Below are 11,952 nucleotides of genomic sequence, written 5' to 3' on the forward strand. Positions count from 1 at the left end.
ACTCCAGTTGGTAAGTCTAGGTATAGCGAATTTATCTCAACTGAGCTTGTGAAATTCTATTGTCAGTCAGCCCCAAGATTTGAAGCAGTGACCTCTGAACTGTGAATTAAGTACTTTTATTACTATTTTATTGAGCTACCTCTTTGCAGTAGCAACAGATTTTCTTACTTTAACAAAGTGGCTTCCATCATAGAAGGCCAGCAAAAGTTGTCCATCCAATGCAGATATTACTATGGGAGGATCCAGGGAGTCACTGACTGTAAAGATCTGTTTTCCTGAACCGATATCCCAAACCTGGAGAGAGTTGTCCTCTGTAATTGCGACCAGACTATTCTGCATGCACATAGTTATGGAATCGATGTTCTTGCCGACTCCGTGAACAGTCTGCACAGCTTTGCCGCTGTTGAGATCCCAAATTTTCAGAGTTCCATCCCTGGATGCAGTGATTGCTTGAAGACCTTTCTGGGTACCTGCTACAGCTGTAATCTTATCAGTGTGACCTACATGATCACAAATGGGTAACCAGTAAGTGGCTATACGGTCATTTAACAAATAATTTACAGCTCTGAAAAGCAAAGATTCAAACACAAGTTATATCAATTATATCATGCCACATTTTATACCATATAATCCTATGAGGACAATTTTTTCTTTAAATTTTAATTGAGTTTGCAAAGTTCACATACATTCGTGGGTCACAGCATAGTACAGATTACACTGTCCTTGAAGTTTTGTAGGTTTGGGCAGCTACGCGAACATTGTCTGGCAATTCTATCACCTACCACCCCTAAGTGAGGGATATATAGATCTGCTACTGCTAGTGGCAGTAGCTATTTTAGAGGGATTGAAGACAGCCTACATGGGGAATGCTAATAACTTAAAAATTAAATTGGTGTTGGTAATGTCAAAAAACATCAACTACTCTACAGGACAAAAGAAGAAACATTCTACTTTTATAGCTAAAAAGAAAAACTGCAAATGCTGGAAATCTAAAGTAAAAAACAGAAATTCTATAAATACACAGCCGGTCTATCAGCATCCAAAATAAAAAAAGGGAGTTTAATATTTTGAGCGTAGACCTTTTATCAAGACTTGTTTTATCTTTACAGATGCTGACGTACTTCCTGTCTATTCCCAACATCTTCTGTTTTTATTCAACAATATACTTGCAAAAAGTTTATAGATTATCCATAATTACATTTTTTTATTAGAGACAACTTGAGTTCTTTTAATTTCTAATGATGCAAAAGCATAGGGGATAATGAGATGCCAGCTGAGGATAATTTTAACACTGCCTTGCCTCTACCTAAACAATGACCAGATTCACATTTATATGTGTGAGAATGGGGGAGGGAGGTATACTGGAAAACTATACATTTAAAACAAATATTACACATGAAACACAACAGGCATTTATAGAATTAAAGAAGTGTGTCTTTTAAAATCTAATGAAAGTACATGCTTGACGGAAAGTGTGAGTAGACTGGGGATGGTTTAAGGGTACAAGTTAATAAATATAAATAAAATTACTTGGATTTAGAGCAACCAGTAAGCAAAATACAGTAATAAAAACAGAAAGTGCAGGAAACACTCAGCAGGTCAGGCCGCATCTGTGGAGAGAGCATTTTCTGTTTATATTTCAGATTTCCAGCATCTGTGGTATATTGCTTCCTGTTTTAAAGCAAAATACTGTGTTGTAGTCTGAGGTTTTGTACAGTCCTAGGGAGAGAGTTCCTCTTACCCGCCAATGTATCATACAGCAAGCCACCTGGGGGCAAGAGGCAGGTGAATGAAGGCACGAGGAAAGGGATTGAAGATCTTTGACACTGATTGAGCAAACGCAGGAGATGGGGGTATTTTCTGGGGTCACCTGAAGAAGAGGTAATGCAGATGCCACATTAAAATTATGACTAAGGTATAAACATAAATATACTTTAAGTATAAGAGATTTTTGCAAGACAAATTATACTTGATTTAATTAATTTAATTTAGTTCCTTTTTTGTTTTAAAAAAAATGAAATCCACAACCTTTTTTTAAAGTGCCTCACCATGTCTAACATCAGTTTCTAACTAAGAAGCTCAGCTCGTGGGCTGCTCTCAGATCTCTGCTACTGGCACCCTAATCAATTACTAGGAAGTCCACAAGGACAGCCTGGATGGACTATAGTGCTGATTCTTCCCAAGGGGAAGCACCTTTCCCCTACTTAATGATTCTACCTGACTCTCCCACCCATCCATCCTTATTTTTTAAAAAAGTTTTTAAAATTAAATTCTCACCCTCTCTTTTCTTAGCCTCCTCAGACTATACATCATACTTGTTCCAGCGATCAGACACTGGGCTAGGTTTCTGCCATTGCTCAATTACTCACCCTTAGGAGGTATGGAAAGTGGACTGGATTGATGCACTCTCATTTTCCTGTCCTTCCTATGATGAAGCACTCCCTTCCCTTCAGTGCCTTCTACTTTTTTTTTTCCAACTTTCTCCTCTTCTTTCCTCAAGGCGCTCACTCAAGCCTAATCGTGTCCTCACCTGACATCCATACGCACAGGTTTCAGCAGGATAATGGATAACAATCAGGAACAGAAACCCATTTTGCTTTTTCCCCTTCCTAGATGAAGACTCTATGGCCAGTTGTACTGTCTCCACCACTGGCCCAGCTGGCACCAGCTAACTCAGCACAGGCCAAGGATCTAACCTGGGACATTCCGTTATATCTCAATATCACATCACCCAATGCATTTATCCACTAAGGTACTGGGAGACCTTTTCCATTCCAAGCAGCCTTAGTTAGATTGCGGAATTGGCTGCATGGAACACTGAAACATTATATCCTACAACAAGGCAGAGTAGGATGGAATCCAACGCCATTTTTTCTCATCATTTTCTTTTTTGATACATATTACTTCGCTTTTTATGTTTTTAATCCATACCTGGTCACTATCATAATGTAACTGCCACACTGGGTTTGATAAGAGGATTCTGCTGTAGTTGATGTTCTGTATGTTAGCCACCCTTTCATCGGTAGGAACATAGGAACAGGAGTAGGCCATTTAGCCCCTCAAGCCTGTTCCACCATTCAATGAGTTCATGGCTAATCTGTGACCTAACTCCATATACCCGCCATAGCCCCATATCCCTCAATACCTTTGGTTAACAAAAATCTAGCAATCTCAGATTTAAAATAACAATTGAGTTAGCATCAACTGCCGTTTGGGGAAGAGAATTCCAAACTTCTACCACCCTTTGCGTGTAGAAGTGTTTCCTAACTTCACTCCTGAAAGTCCTGTCTCTAATTTTTAGGCTACATCCCCTAGTCCTAGACTCCCCAATCAGCGGAAATAGTTTCTCTCTATCTACCCTATCAGTTCCCCTTAATATCTTGAAAACTTCAATCAAATCACCCCTTAATCTTCTAAATTCCAGGGAATACAACCCTCGTTTGTGTAATCTCTCCTCGTAATTTAACCCTTGGAGTCCAGGTATCATTCTAGTAAATCTATGCTACCTGGAGCCACTGGTTTATCTTCGGCAATAATCTGCTGTAGACGGCCGAGAAGCTGTGAAGCCAGCTGACAAGGATCCTGAAGCAAGACTCTTTTGGACAACTGCAGAGCTTCGCTCAAAATGTTCAAGTCATCAATCTTCCTATTTAGAAGATATAAAATGGTGATTAAACTGAAGGCCTTTCTTTTTATTATATTGGCATTGTGCAGATGTACTTTCCAAAAAGCAATGCATATATTTTGTGAAATTAAAAAAATATCATTCACACAACATTGTGATGTTAGGTCATTCATTTACTAGAAGTCACCAATCAGATTGAAGCAACTATTAAGCCAAAAGATGTGACACAGTCAGGAAGATTTAAGCTAGCCTGAAGACAGGTCTACAGGATAAATATGGACAAACTATAGGGATGATTGAAAAGCATTGTTGTAAGTGAATTCCTCAATTTCCTGTTTGTAATTACAGAGTGAAGAGAATAATAAAATGCATATATAGTTGCAATATTCCTGTCTTTATTTTATTGCCTTTAACTGAAATTGCTTGCTTATATCATCTATACCTTTCAAAATTCTAAAGACCTGGATTTGACCACAGTATTAAATTGAATCTAACAGGAAGCTGCCAGTTCAGTGCTGCAACACTTTGGTAAACAAGCAGCTTATGTGAAGACTTTGCTTTCACAGTTCCCCACATGGCAAGCTACAAGATTTCAGTCTGCCCATCTGGAGAGGCAGGAAGCATAGACATGGCTCAACCCCAGAGAGAGAGGGTGAGTCTACCCACACATGCCTCTCATTGCCAGCTCGAGTGTCATTGGCAGAGGCCTGGGAGGAGGTTGCATGTGATTTTCCAGATATGGATGATAGAACACGTTAAGAGATTTAACAGAGGCAGAAATCACTCACAAAATGGGAGAGATACAACAAGATAACAAGTTCAATAAGGATGTAGAATATAATGATGGTTACTCCGATCTGCAGTGATAGACAACAGAAGACTGGTATAGTCTCTGGTATAGAAGGTTAGTATGTGTTGTATAAGTACGAATGCAGAGGGATCTATTCAAAGAATTTGTAATTATATAAATTACAGACTCTTTCAGGTGCCAAAATACCACTCATTTATAAATACAATAGCATTATAAAGCCTTCTTTTTCCTCAGGAGCAAGAAAAATGGCCAATATTCTCCTCCCTAAGCCAGATGTGCCAAGTCCCTATTGTTTCCCCAGCTGAGAACAGTTAACTCAGCACAGACCACTGATCAAACTTGGGACTTTCTTGGTCTGTATTGCTCTGCTATTCATTGCTTTAACCAACAGAGTGATTGGGGAGCCATAAAGTCTTTTTCAAAAGATGAAGGTGTGACCCCTAGCTAAATTAGGTGAAATGATAAGCACTGAAAAGTATTTAGCTTACTAAACCAAATTGGAAAAGATTAGAACAATGCTTGCACTTAACCCATAAAGTAATTTGTTCTTCGGCTATTATTGCAAATCCCACAGCCAAAGAACACGATAATTAACTGAAGTTAACATAAAGATAACTAGCTGCTGTTAGTTAACACTTAATATTCTGCATTATGCTATATATTCCAAAACATAATTAAAAATCTAGGCTATAGATTTTGCTCCCTGGACGTTTTCAATTGTGCCAAAAATGATCGGAATTCATTTGTGGCATCCCAAAAGTTATGAGTTTCCCCATTCCAGGAGCCACTGCTGTAATGAAGGAAATAATTCTTTCATCTAATATTGCAAGCTTTAGAGGATTAGTTCTTGTATAGCTATTGCTGAGTGCTGATTTTAAATTTTAACATCATACAACAGAAACAAATTGTTTTGCTTAGAAGATTGGTGCCAAGCACACTGTTCTGACGGATCGAAGCACTTGCAGAAATACAGACTGCATTCTACCCGAAGAGAAAATGATTTTCCTCCAATAGCTTTTACAAGTTATACATTAAATGAATTCCAATTAGCTCAGAACATCCTCAAATTCATTGTTTAGGTTGTCCATTTTAGTTCCGTTTTAACACATTTGGAGAGAAACATTTTCCTGACTCAGGAGGTACACCTTTGATAGGTCTATAAACGGTAGCTGCATTATTAATGTATCCATGCCAGTGGCATTGGCCAAGGGTACATGGATCTCTTACTGCCAGCTCCAACCCAAAAGAAAACCTGCCAGGATTCTCTAAAGCTGGCAGTCAGCAAGACCCAGTACAGACAGGTCTTTCCAGCCATCAGCCTTAGTGAATCCCAGCGAGCCTACCCAGCAGCTGGCTGTAGGAGACCTGCTTGTCGGGAGTCAATGCCACTAGCACAGGTCTCACATAACATGAAAGCAGCTTTTGGGCGGAAAGATAAGAAACATAAAATGTGAGCATTTGAAACGTGGGCTCAAAAGAAATGTCGGAGAAATGTGAGAGGGGGTAAATACTAGATCATGGCGATCCCGGCTGAGAGAGGTGGGAATTGATAAGCAGGCAATTTAAAACAAGCAGGAAAAGGGGATGGAGTCCTGTTGATCCTAAAGCCAAGGGACCAAAATTCCTACCTTCACAAATTTTAGTGAAAAAGGTGAGTGAAAGATAATATTCTACAACATTTTAACACAGCCATAAAAATCCATGCATTGAGTTAAAGTCAAACTGAGCAACTGATTTTGTTGTTGGATACAAAGAACAATTAGTATTAAATAGATAGGGAGGGAGTCAAAATACACATTGAGCAAATGTTTTATCGTGACATATTCAGTGTGGGTGTAAGAAGCTTTCAATTTCCTGAAAGCTGCTATGCCACTTTCAATGGCTTAAGTGGGACGTAGCTGAAATTGTAAAACATCTGTTTTACAAAATCTATTCTACACACTGTTCAGTCTCCTTAGAATAAGATTATGACTTTAGACTCAGAGATGACAAAGTAAAATTACATTTTGGGGTGGTGCAGTTGTGCAGGGGTTGGAGTACCAATATGTTGTGCCACAGATTGATGCAATTGCCCCATGTCAGCTTGGTTCATTCGTGTCACCTTAATAGTTGATGGCATTCACGCCACTGAGTTAGAAGGTTATGGTTCAAGCCCCATTGCAGCATGTAAACTAGGCTGATATTTCAGTGTTGTACTGAAGGAGTGCTGCATTGTCAGAGGTGCCTGTTCAGGTGGCCATAAAAGGTCCCATGGCATTATTTGAAGAAGAGCAGGGAGTCCTCTTGGTTTCCTGGCCAATATTCCTTCTTCAAGCAATCCCACCAAAAACAGATTATGCAGTCATTCATTACTGTCAGTACCGTGAACAGTTCTGGTCTCCATATTATAAAAATTATATAGAGGCATTGCAGAAGGTCCAAAAAAGATTTGCTAGAATGATATCAGAACTGAGAGGTTAGAACTATCAGGAAAGATTGAGCCGGCTGGGCTCTTTTCTCTAGAAGAGAAAAGACAGAGGGGTGACCTGATAGAGGTCTTTAATGTAATGAAAGGGTTTGAGAGGGTTGATGTAGAGAAGATGTTTCCAATTGCTGGGGAGACCAGAACTAGGGGCTATAGATATAAGATAATCACTAATAAATCCTAGGACAAACTTCTTTACGAAGGGAGTGGTTGGAATGTGCAATTCGCTACCACAAGGAGTAGTTGAGGCGACTAGCATAGATGCATTTAAGGGGAAGCTAGATAAATACATGAGGGAGAAAGGAATATAAAGATATGTTGATGGGTAGAAGGTTATGCTGATAGGGTTAGATGAAGTAGGGAGGGAGGATGCTCATGTGGAGCATAAACACTGGCATGGACCTGTTGGGCCGAATGGCCTGTTTCTGTGATATACATTCTATGTAATTTGCTGTTTGTGGGTCCTTGCTGCATGCAAATTAGCTGTCATATTGCCTGCGTAATAATGACTTCAAAAGTAACCCATTGGCAAAAGTAACCCATTGGCTGTAAAATGCTTTGGGACACCCCTGAAAATGTGACAAGACCCTACATAAATGCAAGTTTGTTCTTTCTCCCTGAAATAATTGATCTCGCTGAACTACTGCAGGGAGATGTGTATAGTTAGACATCTCCCTGGAGAGCCAGGGTTGGAGAGTCATGCGGGCAGTCTCCTGAGCCACTGTTGCATTAGTTCCAGCAACCAGCAAAATAGCAGCAGTGCCAGTGGCCTCAGTACTGGTCTCTCACCCTCTCAGCCAACGGAGATGTACGGAGCAGGGAGGAGGAATTAACAAGGAAAGAAAAACAGGCAAAAAGTGATCAATATAAGAGGGCATGGCCTTCAAAGTACGTTTCAACATTTAATTTCTCTGCTTTTCCTCAGATACAATAAAGTACATCATTATTATTTTCCAATCTCATAATAAGAGCTGTCTACATGGATGGCCACGTAATGGGTCACATTTTCCACTCTCTGGTAGTTGCAGGTTTTCTGCCAGAAGAAATTAAAACAAAACATCTGCTCCCATCAGACTCTCTTTTTCTCTCTTCTGGGAGTATCTAACAAATTTCCACCCAGCGGACTTTACGTGTTGCAATAGCCAACTTTTCATGGCCACTGCTTGAGTTCAGTGGGTAGAAATTGGCTGCATATCAAATGGCTGGAGTTCATTCTCACTGAACCGCCCATCTAAATTTTTTTTTAAAAATTCGTTCATGGGATGTGGGCGTCGCTGGCAAAGCCAGCATTTTATTGCCCATCCCTAATTGCCCTTGAGAAGGTGGTGGTGAGCCACCTTCTTGAACCGCTGCAGTCCATGTGGTGAAGGTTCTCCCACAGTGCTGTTAGGAAGGGAGTTCCAGGATTTTGACCCAGCGACGATGAAGGAACAGCGATATATTTCCAAGTTGGGATGGTGTGTGACTTGGAGGGGAATGTGCAGGTGGTGTTGTTCCCATGTGCCTGCTGCCCTTGTCCTTCTAGGTGGTAGAGGTCGCGGGTTTGGGAGGTGCTGTCGAAGAAGCCTTGGCGAGTTGCTGCAGTGCATCCTGTGGATGGTGCACACTGCAGCCAAAGTGCGCCGGTGGTGAAGGGAGTGAATGTTTAGGGCGGTGGATGGAGTGCCAATCAAGCGGGCTGCTTTGTCCTGGATTGTGTCGAGCTTCTTGAGTGTTGTTGGAGCTGCACTCATCCAGACAAGTGGAGAGTATTCCATCACACTCCTGACTTGTGCCTTGTAGATGGTGGAAAGGCTTTGGGGAGTCTGGAGGTGAGTCACTCGCCACAGAATACCCAGCCTCTGACCTGCTCTTGTAGCCACAGTATTTATGTGGCTGGTCCAGTTAAGTTTCTGATCAATGGTGACCCCCAGGATGTTGATGGTGGGGGATTCGGCGATGGTAATGCCGTTGAATGTCAAAGGGAGATGATTACACTCTCTCTTGTTGGAGATGGTCATTGCCTGGCACTTGTCTGACACGAATGTTACTTGCCACTTATCATCCCAAGCCTGGATGTTGTCCAGGTCTTGCTGCATGCAGGAACGGGCTACTTCATTATCTGAGGGATTGAGAACGGAACTGAATACTGTGCAATCATCAGCGAACATCCCCATTTCTGACCTTATGAGGGAGGGGAGGTCATTAATGAAGCAGCTGAAGATGGTTGGGCCTAGGACACTGCCCTGAGGAACTCCTGCAGCAGTGTCCTGGGGCTGAGATGATTGGCCTCCAACAACCACTACCATCTTCCTTTGTGCTAGGTATGACTCCAGCCACTGGAGAAGAAGAAGAAATTCACTGTGCTGGGGATAGTGGCTGTAAGACATTTACCATGAGTAGCAAAATCCAGCCAAATGTATATTTGTCTAATTACATACAGCCCACTATATATACTAAATGTTTAAAACTTGATACTGTACACCTTTCCAATGGCTCCTTGAGTTTATCCATTGAGTAGCTATGCCATAGAGAACAGGAAGGCTGTGGTTTATATCCCAGTCTGTGCTAAGTTTGGTGATTTCATTAGAAATGGTGAACGATGTGCTCCTATTGGCCTCAATGCTTTGAATTAGGGAAGGGAAAATTCAGTCAACATTTCACCTCCAGCAGCCATTGTTGGAAGTGCAAGAGTGAACATGATGACACTGTATAGGCCTACACATGAGTAGCAGGCACTTATGCAAGGCAATGGTGGGCAACCAATATCATGTGACTGTACCTCAGTAAGGAGTCAAGGCATTCTGGTGAGGATGGAAGGGAAGGAAATTGTTGAGAGAAAAAATACCTAACTCAGTACAGCAGCTTTAAATAAATAATCCTTGCATGTCCACTCAGGTATGAACAAATAACACTGCCATAAAAATAAGGGATGGAAGAACACCACACTTAACCATGTAAATGTAAGTTACCACATGGGGACAATAAATCATAACTTTAGACAAATATATGGCTACCTAAGCAACACTATTGAGATTTTCTGTTAATGAAAAGGTATTGTGATAAAATATGTAAAATAATTTCCTTTGCAATGTACAGCCAGCAGGTACTTGCAGTAGTACTCGCAGCAGGTACTTGCTGACTCCCATCCAGAAGGCCAAGTTCAAATCTGAGCCTTGACCAGTGTTCAAAACTGGTCTGTTGTCCTTCTCAGCATTTCATCTCTGGGGAGAAAGGAGGGAGTTGTGATCAGTTTTAATCCTGGAAAAGCCCTTCCAATCAGAATTAATGGGCGTTTCCCTCCATTGGGAGATTGTAAATTCTGGTTTCCAGAGACATGCATATTTATCAAAATTTATAAAAGTTGTCATGACACTGTGGGGGGGGGGGGGGTAATTTTAACCCCCCAGGACGGGCGGGGGCGGGGGGTTAAAAATTTTAAAATGGGAAACCCGACCCCAACTCGCCTCTAACGTGGCCACTTCTGGTTTTAACGTAGGCGGGTTGGGGGGTGGACAACTAACCAGCTCTCCAGAGACAGGCCCGTCATTTAAATATTTTAATGAGGCTGTGCGCCTCAGATTTTGGATCTCTTTCAGATTTGACGCTGGCCGGCTGGGTTTCCCAGGCCTCGGCCCACCAAGCATACTTACATCCCTGCAATCTGCCCACCGCAATCGCACCCGCCCCCCAAACCTCTGTCCGACCAGTGATATCTGACTCACCCCCCACCACGATGTCCGACTCGCCATCTCCGCCCACCCCCCCCCCCCTCAATGTTCGACCTGTGATCTCTCCCTCCCTCCCTCGGCTCCGTTCCCCGACCGTGGATTGGTGCCGCAAGCCTACCCGCCCGACAGCCTCTCAATCTGGCTGGAAGCGGATTTAAAAAATTTAAATCGGGTCTTGCCATGAAATTCGGCTGGACATCCAGGAAACCCGGATTTCTGAATTTCCCCGTCACTAAACCTCCCCACCGGTCCGCTCCCTCCCTGCTCCCCTTAAATATCGGGGCCTTTATGCCTCCTGTGAGAACCCATAACATTTTACATCAGCATAGTTCAATTAGGTTTGAGGTTTACTCATCTTGAATGGAACTCATCACCTTACCTCTCTAGTGTCATTGCTGCTTTCAGGTCTTCTTCCACACTGACAATCGACAAACCCCACGTCTTGTGTAACAAAAACTCAAAATTAAAAAGACAGTCAGTTATCAGGTTCAACACTTGATTCGACCTCAGCAGGTGATAAGGAATTCCATTTAGTTTCCGTAGATTGAACACATAGTTCACTTGAGAATCCTTTCTGAACACCCAGGCCAGAGGTTGACTGTTGAGCTCCTCTTGGTCAGAGTTGCTTGACTTCCCTGAGAGAGTAGTTGGTTTCCCCAAAAAATAGCTTGCTATAGTCATGTGTAAAGATAGTTGAGCATCTTTGGATATTAGGTACCTCTTCAAACAGTTAAGTTTCAGTGCTGAGTGGGCCCAGTTAAATGTATAAGTGTTGTCTGTTCTCCGTTCTACTATGTGGATTTTCAAGTCTCTTTGAAGTTTAGTCCAGATCACCAGAGGGAATTTAGAAAGAGATACATTTTGGTACTGCTGTATCTCCTGCATGACCGTTTGGTCCAAAGATAGAAGGTCAGTCATTTCATCAAATGTGATACCATTTCTTGACAAAGTCAGTAGCCCTGTTACTTTCTTCACAAGCTCTTCTCCATGTTCTTTCTCCAATCTGCTAAGAATCGTTGAATACAACTGATGTAGACTTTGTGGCAGAAATATGTCTGAGACTGCGGTAGAGGATTGCCAGTTGAGGGATTCACTGTATGCACACTGGAGATAGAGAGGGATGGGACAGGCAGAGCTCGCTTCCAGTAGTAAATGCCACTGGTCGGCTGCTAGTCTTCGATGGTCTTTTTCTAGCCAATGACGGATCATTTTCTCTATTTCCGTGGAACTGAGTGGTGGTATATGAAGAATGTTCCCATCCTCCTTCAGCTTCTGTTTAAAGAACTGAGACTTTATTACAAAACTGCTTCACTCCCTTCTTAAGTCAATACAAGAATCTCAC

The 11,952-nt window shown here is 41.9% G+C and overlaps 1 long non-coding RNA gene across 1 annotated transcript; it reads right to left on the reverse strand.

Annotated features, from left to right (window-relative positions):
* Window positions 1-1,751: 1,751 nt before the first annotated feature.
* LOC137320436 (uncharacterized) lies at window positions 1,752-11,042 on the reverse strand. Its single transcript, XR_010962523.1, has 3 exons — window positions 10,990-11,042; window positions 3,507-3,646; window positions 1,752-1,870 (listed from the first exon to the last, which is right to left on the reverse strand). It is a non-coding gene; the product is annotated as an uncharacterized lncRNA (long non-coding RNA).
* Window positions 11,043-11,952: the final 910 nt, after the last annotated feature.

Source organism: Heptranchias perlo, chromosome 4 (genome assembly GCF_035084215.1).
Source record: "Heptranchias perlo isolate sHepPer1 chromosome 4, sHepPer1.hap1, whole genome shotgun sequence".
In the NCBI taxonomy this organism is placed as follows: domain Eukaryota; kingdom Metazoa; phylum Chordata; class Chondrichthyes; order Hexanchiformes; family Hexanchidae; genus Heptranchias; species Heptranchias perlo.